This window comes from Stegostoma tigrinum, chromosome 20, assembly GCF_030684315.1.
Source record: "Stegostoma tigrinum isolate sSteTig4 chromosome 20, sSteTig4.hap1, whole genome shotgun sequence".
Lineage (NCBI taxonomy): Eukaryota > Metazoa > Chordata > Chondrichthyes > Orectolobiformes > Stegostomatidae > Stegostoma > Stegostoma tigrinum.
The window spans coordinates 5,247,056-5,261,799 of NC_081373.1; the positions used below are offsets into that span (position 1 = coordinate 5,247,056).

At 42.3% G+C, this 14,744-nt stretch overlaps 1 protein-coding gene across 2 annotated transcripts in view; it reads right to left on the bottom strand.

Annotated features, from left to right (window-relative positions):
- Positions 1 to 14,744, bottom strand: part of LOC125462076 (VPS10 domain-containing receptor SorCS1-like) — a 1,248,383-nt gene that overhangs the window by 1,125,128 nt on the left and 108,511 nt on the right. The window lies entirely within an intron of this gene.

A 14,744-nucleotide genomic window follows, 5' to 3' on the forward strand; every position in this document is an offset into this window, starting at 1 on the left:
TTTATATTTCTGTAATATTGATTGTGGACTGAAATGGAAAATATTTTCAGATTTTTCTTCCTAAAAAAAGAGTTGCGGAAACAATTGATGCACTTTTCAAAGTTGCTATTGCTTATTGTCAGTGTTGTTTACACTATTGCTTGTTCTAAAAGTTGGGGAGGTTTAATTACAGATGCAGTGTGCATAAAATGAAACTTGGCTCAAACTAAGTTCACTTCAAGTTTGAGTTTAGTGTGGAACACAGTGTGAAAGATATGAATTTCTAATGGGGTACAATAGAAGAAGATGTTTCCATCCATGGGGGAATCTCAAATTGTTACAGAATAAAGGAACATTCTTTGTAGGCTGAGATGTGAAAGAACTTCATTTCCCAGAGAGTAACGAATATCTGGGTTTTCTACCCCAGATAGTTGTAGAGGCTAGGTCACTTCAAGTATTCAAAGCAGGAGGGAGATAGGTTTTTAAAATATCAAAGAGTTGAGGCCTATGAATAGTTGACGTGAAATAGGAGTTGAAGTCGAGGACAGATTAATCACTTTCTGGTTAAATTACAGAGCAGGCTTGTGCGGCCAAATAGTCTCTTCATGCTCCTGTTCCTTATGTTCTTATAATAAGCTGTTACGGGGAACAACATTGTGAAATGATTATCTTCATTAATTGGCTTAATTGCTGATATACGTATATCATGCCGATACATCCAGCTGTAGCTAAATTATTGTATTGTTTTAATATAGATCGAATTAATCATACGATATAGTCAGACGGATAATCAAGAACATTCTCACTTGTATTTTTCAGATGCTTCAATCTTTTTTGTAGTGATTGGATAGAGATCAGCCAGTTGGGCCTTATAGAATATGAGTTCCCTGATTGGGGCTGTTAACCTGGTCCAATCAAGGAGCCCCAGGTGACAGATATAAACAGGAGTGTCAGAGGCTCTGTTCACTCTAGGAGCTGGTTGAGAGCTAGCTGGGTCAGGTTCCTATATTATGCATGTGTAAATAAAGGGTAACTCGGTGATGGCCTTCATGGAGATATTTCACTTCTATCAGAAAATGTCTTCAGTGATATCATCTCACCCTCTATCCCCACTCAGTGGAACAGGAGATAGATCTGTGTCACGTGCAGTGAGGAGCAATCCCCCAGATAACGGCTGCAAGCTTCCATGCCCTCGTTTGAATAGATGAAAATCATGGTGCCTGCAATATAACCAACCTGCAATTACACCAGGCCTAGGAGTTCTTGTGGTGCAGTGTTATTGTCCTCACCTCTAGACTAAGAGAACTGGATTCAATTCCCACTTACTCCAGAGGTGTGAAATAGCATCATTAAACAGGTTGATTAGAAAATATCTTGTGACAAACCTGCTACTACATTGCAGGTTCAGGTTCGGGAAAAACTCAATGTTATTAATATCTCTCAAAATGAACTGTGCTGAAATTGAAGAGTTATTTTATGGCTACATGCAGCAAATAAGCTGCAATAGAAAAGAATGAGATAAATAACCAGATGAGGTTTTATTGGGGTGCTAGGGGGAGAATGTATCATTTGGCCAGAATACTATAGGAACACCTTACTTCTCTTGGCATATTGCCAAAAGGTCATTAACATTTGAGCAATTTGGCAGATTGCTCATCACCTTAGGTGTAGCAGCATTTGCAGGACCATACTTAAACATCTGAATCATGGAATCATACAGTACAAAACAGACCCTTCATCTCATCCAATCTGCATTGACAAAACCCACTCTAAATCTACAGTAGTGCCACTTGGCCCATAGTCTTGAACCTTACTTTGTTTCAAGTTGTCATCCAAGTACTTTCTGAAAGAATCATAGAATCTCTACAGTGTGTAAACAGGGCCTTTGGTCCAAAAAGTTCACACTGACCCTCAGAGCATCCCACCCAGACCCATCCCCCTGTAGCCCGCCTAATCTACACATCCCTGAACACTACGGGCAATTTAGCATAGCCAATCCACCTAGCTTGCATGTCTTTGGACTGTGGGAGGAAACCGGAGCACCTGGAGGAAACCCACGAAGACACAGGGAGAACGTGTAAACTCCACACAGACTATTGCCTGAGGTTGGAATTGAACCCAGATCCCTGGCACTCTGAGGCAGTAGTGCCAACCCACTGAGCCACTATGCCATCCCTATGAGATTTGCCACCTCAGCTACCCTCCCAGGCAGTAAATTCTGTCTAAGTAGATAATATCTTCATAATTTAGAATGAGACGGTTTTGAAGCTGTAATAATATTGCAATGGGCCTCGTATCTGACAGAGTTTTCATATATATTCCCCCATCTGTAACAGTCAATTTCTTTTGCCAACAGCCATACAGTAAAATATGCAATGGTTGTTATGAGGTAGCTTTAATCTGTCTGTGGTTTGTCTGTCTCAACAGTGCTGTCAGGTTTTTAGTGTGAGATTTTCTGTGATTGTTAAACATTTGCCTTGACCTTTGTTCCTCCTGTAGATGTCCTACCTGCCACCCCCACACACCCACGTACGGCCCCCTTCCACTCAATGTTCACCTGATATTGTTTGCATCCTCAAAACCTTCTAGCTCATAGCTTTCACGATATTAATGCACCCAAGGGAGATTGTTCAGCTCAACTGTCTAAAACGAAATCAACCCTGTACTTCACAAAGCTGTCTCCATGGTTTTCATCTCGATAACACTGGTTCGGAATATCAAGTATTGAGAATGGGCTGACAAGATGATTCTTGATGAAGACATAAAATTGGTTGTTTGCCAGTTTGAGCCATAGAGTCCATACAGCAAGGAAACAGAAGCTTTGGTCCAACTTGTCCATGCTGACCAGCTTCTGTAAATTGAACTGGGACCATTTGCCTGAGCTGCTTCCATCTTTGCTAGTGTATTAAGACTCTATCATAGAACTCCTGTCCTGGATTATTGTGTCAATACGTTTCTACCCTTTTGAATTTGTCCCTGTGTGCAGTGTTAACTTTAAAGGTATCAGGCTGAAAGTAGCAAAAAGCTTTTCCCCAGAGTGGGGGACTCAATTACTAGGGGTCATGAGTTCAAAGTGAGAGGAGGAAAGTTTAAGGGAGATATGCGTGGAAAGTTCTTTATACAGAGGGTGGTGGGTGCCTGGAATGCGTTGCCAGCGGAGTTGGTAGACGCAGACACGTTAACGTCTTTTAAGATATATTTGGACAGGTACATGGATGGGCAGGGAGCAAGTGGACACAGACCCTTAGAAAATAGATGACAGGTTAGACAGAGGATCTTGATCGGCGCAGGCTTGGAGGGCCAAAGGGCCTGTTCCTGTGCTGTAATTTTCTTTGTTCTTTATTCTTTGTTCTTTGTTCTTTAAAAGCCCCAGAGCTGGTCCTGAACACAGAAATCGTGTTAATACCTCCCTGCACTGCCGAGGGAGTTTGGACCTACCGTCTGTTAGCTGAGACAATAAATCAAAATCCCCATCTGCCTGTCTTTATAAGATCCTTTGCCTCCCTAGTCCCGGGCCAACACTTATCAAAATTAGAATGATTTGCCTTTTATCGTTGTATTGTTGATGACACCTTCCTGTGCATGAGCAGGTTGACACCTTTGTTTGTGTATCAGTAGTTAAAATTCAAAAAACAATTAATTGGCAGAAAATAATTTAAAGCAGAGTTTCCAAAACAGTGGTTTACAATATCAGCCATTTTGTAGTCAGGATGTGATGTCCATGGGTGTCAACAACTTCATGCCCTTTTCAATGAGCAGAACGATTTTGAAAGTGAATGTGGCCTTGCTTGCCAGATGTTGAGACCTGAACAATGTTGAGGAATCCTGTGGAGATCGAAGGAGGGATCATACAACATGGAAACAGACCCTTTGATTCAAGTCATTCATGCCCACAAGGTATCCCAACTGAAGTAGCCCCATTTGCCTACATTTGGCCATAAGACAAGACCATAAGGCACAGGAGCAGAAATTAGGCCATTCAGCCCATCAAATCTGCTCCACCATTCAATCATGGCTGATAAGTCCCTGAACGCCATTCTCCTGCTTTCTCCCTGTAACCATTGATCCCCTTGATAATCAAGAACCTATCTATCTCCATCTTAAATGTACTCAATGACCTGGCCTCCACAGCCTTCTGTGGCAGTGAATTCCATAGATTCACCACTCTCTGGCTGGAGAAGTTTCTCCTTACATCCATTCGAGAAGGTCTTCCCTTTACTCTAATGCAGTGCCCTCGGGTCCTGGTGTCTCCTACCAATGGAAGCATCTGCCCAACATCTACTTTGTCCAGGACATTCAGTATTCTGTAAGTTGCAATTACATCCCCCTCATCCTTCTAAACTCCAATGAGTATATCCCACAGTCCTCAAACATTCATCATATGTTAAGCTTTTCATTCCTGAGACCATTCTCATAAATCTCCTCTGAACCCGTACCAGGGCCAGTACATCCTTCCTGAGATATGGACCCCAAAACTGTACACCATACTCCAAATGTGGCCTGACCAGGGCTTTATAAAGCCTCAGTAGTACATCCTCACTTTTATATTCAAGTCCTCGCAAAATAAATGCCAACATTGCATTTGCCTTCCTGACTACTGACTCAACCTACAAGTTTACCTTGAGAGAATCCTAGACTAGAACCCCCAAGTCTCTTTGTACTTCAGACTCTGAATTTCCTCCCCATTTATAAAATAGTTCCATGCTTTTATTCTTCTTACCAAAATGCATGACCTCACGCTTTCCCACATTGTACTCCAATTGCCATTACTTTGCCCACTCACCTAACCTGTCCAAATCCTTCTGCAGCCTCGTCACCTCCTCAATACTACCTGTCCCTCCACTTATCCTCTGCAAACTTAGCCAGAATGCCCACAGTTCCTCCATCTAGATCATTAATGTATAAAGTGAAAAGTTGTGGTCCCAATGCTGGCCCTTGTGGAACACCACTTGTCACTGGCTGCCATCCTGAGAAAGACCCTTTTATCCCCACTCTCTGCTTTCTGTCGGACTGCCAATCTTCTATCCATGCTAGCACCTTCCCTGTAACACCATAGGCCATTATCTTACTCAGCAGTCTCTTGTGCGGCACCTTGTCAAAGGCCTTCTTGAAGTCCAGGCAGAATACATCCATTGGCTCTCCTTGGTCTACTTAGCTTGTTAAAGTGCTTGGCTATTCACCTTATCCACACCCCTCGGGATTTTATAAACCTCGATAAGGTGATGCTTCATTGACTTAAAAAATTTGAATAAAACAAACCGCACTTCTCCCCTCTTGACTGAAATGAGTTCAGACAGTTAGAACTCACAGAATATGTTTGTCCAATCAGAGACTCCTGGCTGACAGATATAAGCAAGAGTGCCAGAGGTTCTACTAAATGAAAATGGAAAGAACTGCAGATGTTGTAAATCGGGAACAAAACCAAAATTGCTGGAAAAGCTCAGCAGGCCTGGCAACATCTGCGGAGGAAAGCACAGAGTTAAAGTTTCAGGTCCGGTGGCCCTTCCTCAGAACTCTTCCTCACCCGTTCTGAGCAAGGGCCACCAAACCCGAAAGATTAACTCTGTTTTTTTCCTTCACAGATGCTGCCAGACCTGCTGAGCTTTTCCAGCAACTTTGATTTTGGGTCAGAGGTTCTGCTCACTCTGAGAGCTGGCTCTGAAGAAGCCAGACCAGGGTCATGTACTTTGCTCATGTAAAGGATGGTGACATGGTGACACAGCACTGGCTTCTGTGGAATTATTCTGGACTCCACTTTCACAAATCTTTTCTAGATACCCTACTCATGCTCGCAAGCATTACAGCTAACTGCAGAGATTAAAATGGGGTCACAATGGGAAAGGTCTGGGAAGCAAAACTTTTGAAAATTGAGGATGAAAAGGGCAATATGCAAATTAAAGCTCATAACTTTCCTTCTGGATATTTTAACAATGGTCCCCTTCCAAATGCAAAAATCCTGCATTGATACAGCTCCTTTTTTAGCCTCAGAATATCCTATTACACTTTTCAGCCACTGAAGTATTTCTGAAGTGTTGTCAGCAGCTAAATCCACAAACAGCATCATGATTATGGGGTCTCATTTTTAGTGATGTTGGTTGAGGGGTAAATATTGGTTAGGAAGCCAGCTAACCTCCCCGGGTCATCTGTGAAATAGTGTCCCCATTTTCCTCATTGGACACCTGAAGTGGAAGTAAAGGTCTCAGTAAAACATCACATCTTAAAATGTCACCTTTGATTATTTGATTCAAATTCTGGAGTGGTGCTTGGACTTTTGTTTTGTTTCCAAATCAACCATTTTGAAGATATAATTGTACAGTTCTGGAGCAGGTGGGACTTGAATCCAGGCCTCCCGGTCCAGTGGTAGGGACCCTACAACTACGGCATAAGAAGACCCCTGGATACTTGAAGCAACAACCTTCCAATTCATGAGGCACCGATAAACCCTAAAGGATTTCTGGAAAGCTTCAATGGCGCTTGCAGGATAGTGGTAGTGTCCCTCCCTCTGATCAAGGAGGTCAGGTTTCAAGTACCACCTTCTCCAGAGGCATATCATAAAATCTCCAGGTAACCAGATTAGGAGATATTTCCAGAAAGCTCTGTGTTTCTCTGCTACTTGCCTCCGGACAAACTGTGCTTTTTTTTTCCTTTATTTTTTTCATGGGACATGGGCATCACAGTTAAGGCTAGCATTTGTTGCCCATCCTTGTTGACCTTGAATTAATTGGCTCTCTGAGCCATTTCAGAAGGAAGTTAAGAATCAACCATCTGGAGTCACAGAAATATAGAAACTAGGAGCAAGAACAGGCCCTTGAAGTATACCTTGTATTGAACTGAAATCATGCCTGAATCTTTATCTCAATACCATATTCTGGCTTTTGCCCCCATACACCTCGATGCCTTTAAAATCTGAAGATGTATCATTCTCTTTCTTGACACATCTTCAGCCACTTAGCCTCCATAGCCTTCTATGGTAAAGAATTTCACAGATTCATTACCCCAATCCAAGAATCTAAATCCCTCCCTACAGCATTTCTGCAGCCATATGTTGTCTGATTATTTCTATTCTTGCCGGAACATGGTGTGCGTAGTAATCTCAGGGTTAGAGGCCTTTTTTTTAAGATTAGGCCCTAACCCCCCATATTCAGCTTGTAGAACCTCATTCATTTTTTTTATAAATCCTATGACATTGGTACTAGAACTATTCACCTTTCAGCCTCTTCTTTCCGAATGCTCTGCAGCCATTCCAAGGCACAAGGGAGGCCACAGACTATTCTATGGTCTCTATTTTATTCCCAAAAGGACATCAATGAACTTGATGGGTTGTTAAACAACAGTTACGTGCTTACCATTCAGCTAGATTTTAAATTCCAGATTTCCATGGATTCTGCCCTGATGAGTTCTGAACTCGTCCCCAGAACATTAACCTGGAGCTTCAGAATTACTAGCTCCTTACAAACGTGCCCCAACTCCCCAACACTTCCAACGTTACTACTCTCCATTTGTCTCAGTAACCAAAATTGTGCATAATACTGAAGATATTGTCCAGTTAGGGGAAATCTCAGGGGTAAAGTATAATCTGACTTTTTAACATTTTTGAACATACCCCTTTCTTTTACCTTCAGATGCAAAACTGGAGTCATGAGTAGTAGGCAACAAAGTGTGGAGCTGGATGAACACAGCAGGCCAAGCAGCATCTCAGGAGCACAAAAGCTGATGTTTCGGGCCTAGACCCTTCATCAGAGAGGGGGATGGGGTGAGGGTTCTCGAATAAATAGGGAGAGAGGGGGAGGCGGACCGAAGATGGAGAGTAAAGAAGATAGGTGGAGAGGAGAGTATAGGTCGGGAGGTAGGGAGGGGATAGGGCAGTCCAGGGAAGACGGACAGGTCGAGGAGGTGGGATGAGGTTAGTAGGTAGATGGGGGTGCGGCTTGGGGTGGGAGGAAGGGATGGGTGAGAGGAAGAACAGGTTAGGGAGGCAGAGACAGGTTGGACTGGTTTTGGGATGCAGTGGGTGGAGGGGAAGAGCTGGGCTGGTTGTGTGGTGCAGTGGGGGGAGGGGACGAACTGGGCTGGTTTAGGGATGCAGTTGGGGAAGGGGAGATTTTGAAGCTGGTGAAGTCCACATTGATACCATATGGCTGCAGGGTTCCCAGGCGGAATATGAGTTGCTGTTCCTGCATAGTAGTACAGCTTTATTATTCAGAATCACTGCAGACTGAATATATTCAGTGCACAGCCAGGGTTACTGATCAAATGACATTTCAGTGCCAAAAAGCAGTCACTATCACTTTCCTCAAACATGCTTCCTGTTCCTATCTAATTGTAAGTCATTAAAAACCCTGGCTAATGCCTGTAACCTTTGAGAGAAACGTGGTGATTTTCTTCTGGTGGTTAGGAATTAGCACAGAACAATGAGCTGCACATTTTTTTTAAAAAAATCATCTTTCTAAAAAGGGAATATTTTCAAATGTATTCTCACATCTTCCACTCAACTCCTAATGTTAGTTAATGCTGTCTTCATTCAGCAAGATGGAGTAATTTGAAACAACCCTATCATGCCATTGTGCTCTGGTTTTCGGAATTCACTGCGATTATATAATGAGATGAATTACAAATACTGAGAACAACAATCTTTTTTTTATACACACCATGCTATAATGGTGGCACACTGTGTCCAATACAGACATCCACTGAAGCCTTGTCCTGAGCAGGACTAAGAGAAAGTCTGCATTGTTTGGAATTTCCAAAATACATTCCAGTGTACAGGTAGGTTGGTGAAATGGAACATGTGGAAGAGTTAAAGAAGTAAAAATCGTTAAAGGATTTGAAGAAGGGTTAGAATTTTAAATTGGAGGTATAGGGTCACGAGAACTAGCAATAAGGACAGCGGCTGAGGAAGGTAAATGGTGTGAAACAAAAACAGAAGTTGTTGGAGAAACTCAGCAGCTCTGGCTACATCTGTGCGAAGAAAGGACAGATAACTTTCCCCTTCTGGTGACTTTGCCAGAAATTTCTACTTCATGTTTCAGATCTCCAGCAACTACAGTTCTTTGTTTTATTTTCAGATAAATGGCACGTTGGATTTTATCACAAGTGGTTTGCAACGCAAGAACAAAAAACTTGCTACAATTCGATAGGGTTTTGGTGAAACCACACAGGGAAGCAGTACAGTGTTATTCACCACGTCATTTTGTTCACCACATGTATCCACACACCAGACTTCAAAAGTAATTCATTGGTTGCTGAATGGTTCAGGAGTCCTGGGAAATGAAAGATGCTATCTTCTCTTTCTCACACAAATGATTGAGAGAATCTGGATTGCACTACCTCTGGAGGCCTAGAATCAATTGAAACTGGTGATTACTTGTGAAGCACGGATATTAAAGGGAAATGTGGAAAGGGCTGACAATTGGGTTTAAAAGGATTCGAGAGCTTGCATAGCCAACAAAACGGTATAGTCAGCTAAAACCCACATGGTCATCTGCGTTGCCGTAAAGTGGAATAGCAAAGCTTCTCCATGACATCTATTCCTTCCTCCCTTCCCTGCACATTGACAACTTGCAGCACCATATTCCCTGTAAGACCATAAACTATTCGAGTAGGAGAGGACCACTCAGCCCATCAAGTCAACTCCACAATTCAGTGAGACAATTGCTGATCTGATAACCTTTACTCCACTTTCCTGCCTTATTCCCATATGTAACACTTGCTTTCCTGATTGATTAAACATCGTCTCTCTCAGGCAGAATACATTTAATCACCCAGCCTCCACAATCCCCTGTGCTAAAGAATTCCACAGATTTGCTACCTGCCAAATAAGAAATTCCTCTTCATCTCTGTCTTCAACAGGTGACCCCTTCCTCAGGGATTACATTTATCAGGCATGATTTCCCTCCCATGAAGCCACACTGACTTTGGTGTGCTGTACAATATATTTCTAAATGCTCAGGTGTTGTATCCTTTCTATTGGTGGGTGATCATATTGAAATGGATAAGATCATGAAGTTTCACAGCCTGTATGGTAAAAAGGTGTTTCTGCCCATGGGAAAGTCTCAAACTAGGGAATTCAGATAAAGAATAAAGGGTCCTCTTTCAAAACTGAGATGCAAAAGAATTTCTTCTTCAAGAGGGTCATGAATGTATAGAATTCTCTACCCTAGAGAGCTGTGGGGGTTAGTACACTGAAACAATTTAAAGAGGAGGTGTGTGGATTTGAGAGACATTGGGCTGTTGAGGGCTAGATTCAGCTGACATTGACATCTGGGTCAGATCAGCCATGATCTTGTTGAATGGCAGAAAGTCCTCCTGCTCCTATTTCCAATGTTCTGATGTTCTTTATAATAAACTCTAACAAGTTCTCAAGAGCAAACAAACAAGCCAATAGCTGCCAGTTTCTGTCTCTTTCCCTTTTTGAATAAACATGTTTTCCAGTCCCCTGGGACTTTTCTGGACTGTAAGAAATCTTTGAAGATTTTTACCGATGCATCCATGGTGTCTGTAGCTAATTCCTTTAAAAATCCGGGATAGAGAGCATCAGGTCCAGGTATAGGGTCTTTTAGCTGCAGACAGGTGCGCGCGCACACACACACACACGCACACACACACACACACACACACACACACACACAAACAGACACAGACACACACACACACACACACACACACACACACACACACACACACACACACACACAATTTGGCATCATTTGGGATTCTATTAATGTCCTTCAAATTGAAGTCTAATGCAAAGTATTTATTAAATTCTTCAATTATTTATCCTCTGCCTAGCTGGCCATTGTTATTCCACAGCATCATTTACTCAGGGACCAATGTTCACTTTGGTTCACCCATCCTTTTTATATGTTAAAAGGTGATCTTGCTATATGTTTTGATATTACTTGCTACCTTATCCTCAAAGTTTACTTCCATCATTTTTATTGATTAATCTTTCTCACATTCTGGATTGCTTTTTCTTTCAGTTTGATGCTATTCTTAGCCTCCCTGGATAACTATGATTGATTTATGCCCTTCCTCAAATCCTTTGTAGCCAGAATTTTATACTGAAACAGAATGGTTAATAGCTAAGTCTCGTCAGGGATGATGGGGAAAAAGTGGTTGACTTCACAGGAACAATAGCCTACTGTGCAAGGCAGAACCAGGCACTACTCATTAAGCAGGAATCTGGTGATATGTACTGCTAAAAAGCTGCTCGACCTTCTTAATTATCAAGGTTTCTAAATTAAAGATTGAAGGGAAAGCAATGAAACAGATCCATCTTGTCTATATGACCCTTGGTGGATAATCTTAGAGTCACAAGGGTCCTGTGCAGGAGTCCAATCTTTTGGAACTTCCAGAGAAAACTGACAAAAATAAGTGTTTTGAAGACATCAGCCACGTAACGTATGAATAACCATTGTGGAAGCGGGAGCCTGAGCTCGGAATTCAGAGAAGAACAGATCCAGCTCAGTGACTGAAGCCTGGCCAGCTCTCCTTCACAGTACAGGTCATACACAAGTCTTGGTCATGAGTCTGAGACAGCTTTGTGTTGTAACCTGGAGCAATTTAACGATGTAGTGTTAAACTGACTGAGCTTTCTTTCTTCATTCATACACGGGATGAGGGTGTTGTGGGCTAAGCAGCATTTATTGCCCATCCCTAATTACCCCAAGGGCAGTTAAGAGTCAACCTGGTCTGCAGTCACATGTCGGCCAGGCCAGGTAAGGATGGCAGTTTCCTTTCCTAAAGGACTTCAGTGAATGAGGTGAGTGATAAATAAAATAGATTGCAGTAACAGTATAGTCTATAATTATTGTGTTCACTGGGGTTGACCCAGGGAAGACAATGGACTGCACCTTCTTCCTCATTGGGATATATTTTTGCAGTGAGTCAAGAACCATGTTCTTAACTGTTTGTCATTGTTCATCAATTGTCCTTTATAATAAGTTCTTTCCCCAATTCATTCCAGCCAGCTTTGCTCTCATTCCTTTGTAACTATCATCATTTAAGTTAGGAGCAGTTGTTTCCGTCCTAAGCTTCTCAAACTCAAACGGATTGTTAGGTTCTGTCATGTTCTGGTCACTGTTTCCCAGGGGATATTTCAAACTAAAACCATTTGTCAAATCTGCCTCATTATACATCACCAAATTCAAAATGACCTGATTCTTGGTTTGATCGACAACATGTTGTTCTGGAAAGGTGTCCTGAGTACACTTTGAGTTCTTCCTCATGCATATCTCTGCCAACTTGAATTTCACAAATGACATGAAAAGTTCCAGTCATAAAGCTGTAGAGAGCTACAGCACAGAAAAGGGCCCCTCAACCCATCAAGTCTGCACCAGCGAAAACAACCTAACTATTGTATCAAAGATAATGGGAACTGCAGATGCTGGAGAATCTGGGATAACAAAGTGTAGAGCTGGATGAACACGGCAGGCCAAGCAGTATCTCAGGTATTCCCATTTTCCAACACTTGGCCCATAGCCTTGTATGCCCTGACATATTCACTGCTCTTCTAACTATTATACCATTGAATTTACTGTTAATTTGGGCAAAAGGTTATCAACCTAAAATAGTAGAATCATATTACAGTGCAGTGTGGAAGTAGGCCATTTGCTCCATGAAGCCCATACCAACACACCAAAGAGCATCCCAACAAGATCCATGCCCCCTCCCCTATAGCCCTGAATTTCTCATAGCTAATCTACCCAACTTGCACAATCTTGGATACAATAGCATGGCCAGTCCAACTAACTTGCACATTTTTATAACTGTACAGGAAACCGGAGCACCCGGACAAAACCCACACAGTTACCGGGAGAATGTACAAACTCCACAAGAATGGGTCACCCAAGGGTGGGAGTGAACCCAGGTCCCGAGGACAGTGTGGCACTACTGCTAACCACTGAGCCACTGAGCCACCCATGTCAACTTTAGTTCTGTCCAAGATGCTGCCTGACCTGTAGAGTATTTCTAGCATGTTTTGCTTTTGTTTTAGATACCCAGTATTTGTAACATATTAATTTTAACTCTTAATTACAATACCTAACTAGTGTACAATTTTCACTACAATGAGAACCACATTCCACAGATTGACATTCAAAAAAATTAGAAACAAATACCTTCGATTAGATTAGATTCCCTCCAGTGTGGAAACAGGCCCTTCGGCCCAACAAGTCCACACTGCCCCTTGAAGCATCCCAACCAGACCCATCCCTCTATAACCCACACACCCCTGAACACTACGGGCAATTTAGCATTGCCAATCCACCTAGTCTGCACATCTTTGAGCTGTGGGAGGAAACCGGAGCACCCAGAGGAAACCCACGCAGACACGGGGAGAATGTGCAAACTCCACACAGACAGTTGCTCGAGGCGGGAATCGAACCCGGGTCCCTGGCGCTGTGAGGCTGCAGTGCTAACCACTGAGCCACCGTGCCGCCCCAGTTTAATATTGTATAATCCAGTTTTGAAACATTCAAAGACAGAAAGTGCTAGACAAACTTGGCAGGTTGGGCAGCATCTGTGGAGAGAAAGCAGAGTCCAGTAAGCCTTTTCCTTAATTCCTGGAGGAACATTTATCCATCAAGAAACGTCAGCCTAAGAATATCACTTTCCTGTGTAATTATAGAGCTTATCTTTACACATGTAGCAGGTGTGTTTCCCAGCATTAGAGAATTTTGCTATATGTGAAGTTCTTTGAGATGTTTCCAAATTGACACATATCCCCCTATACATAAGTGTTTTAAAAATAATTTCTAGATTTCATATTTCACCTCTTCCTCCCCACTTCTGTTCTAGACCATGGTGAATACATATCTGTAGTTTCTAACCAATGACATCTTCCTCACTTTGCCCTGTTTATTGGAAGGCCAGGTCTGATGAAGTGCTATGAATATCCATATCACTACAGACGGAACAAAGACTGATAAAATTCACCACAAAATTAACCCCAAGACTGGAATGCCATCTGTCAAATCCACTGAACTTGTCCTAAAAACGGCATCTTACAACCTTCTGAGTTCAGTTTATAACCATTGCAACCTCCTTCAATGGAGAGCAGCTCTTAGTAAAACCCCTGTCATTTCCATTTACACATTTCTCCACGAGTTTTTGTTCATTTACATGTCCCATCTTCTCCCTTTGCCATGCACGATCAGCCCTCCACTACATAGTTTCTCCTGCCAGACACCAGAGAGACATTCCTTTCATTTTCCCATCCCCTGCAAACGTTCTTTGTATCTATACTTGTTTAAAACCCGCTACATCACTAATACAATATAAATATAATGTACAAGTTCTGAACAAGGGTCACTGAGCTCTAAATGTTAATTGTTTCTCTCTTCACAGACGTTGCCAAACCTGCTGAGCATTTTCAGCAGTTTCTGTTTTAAGATTTCCAGTATCTGTGATATTGTGCTTTGTTACAATGAATGGTTTCTCCTCTTCCACTACAACTCTGAACTTTGGTTTTGTTTTGCCTTTTGTATTTCTCCCAACTGTACGTGTTTTAATAGCTCTTCAAAAATTTTGGACATCAGGAGAAGTTATTCTCATGACAATCCTCCACACTTGCCCTTTGAACAGTACCATCAGCAATCAGAATTACCAGGAATACCAGGCAAGCAGACATCAGCTTGAAGTCTCAGTTTCAGATGACAACTGTAAATCTGACAGTGTTGCACACAACTGCTAACTGAAACAGTGCGCACAAAGCCTGGCTCTCTGGTATGTGTATGGGATGGAGTCTGGGTAATTGTGGAAGAATT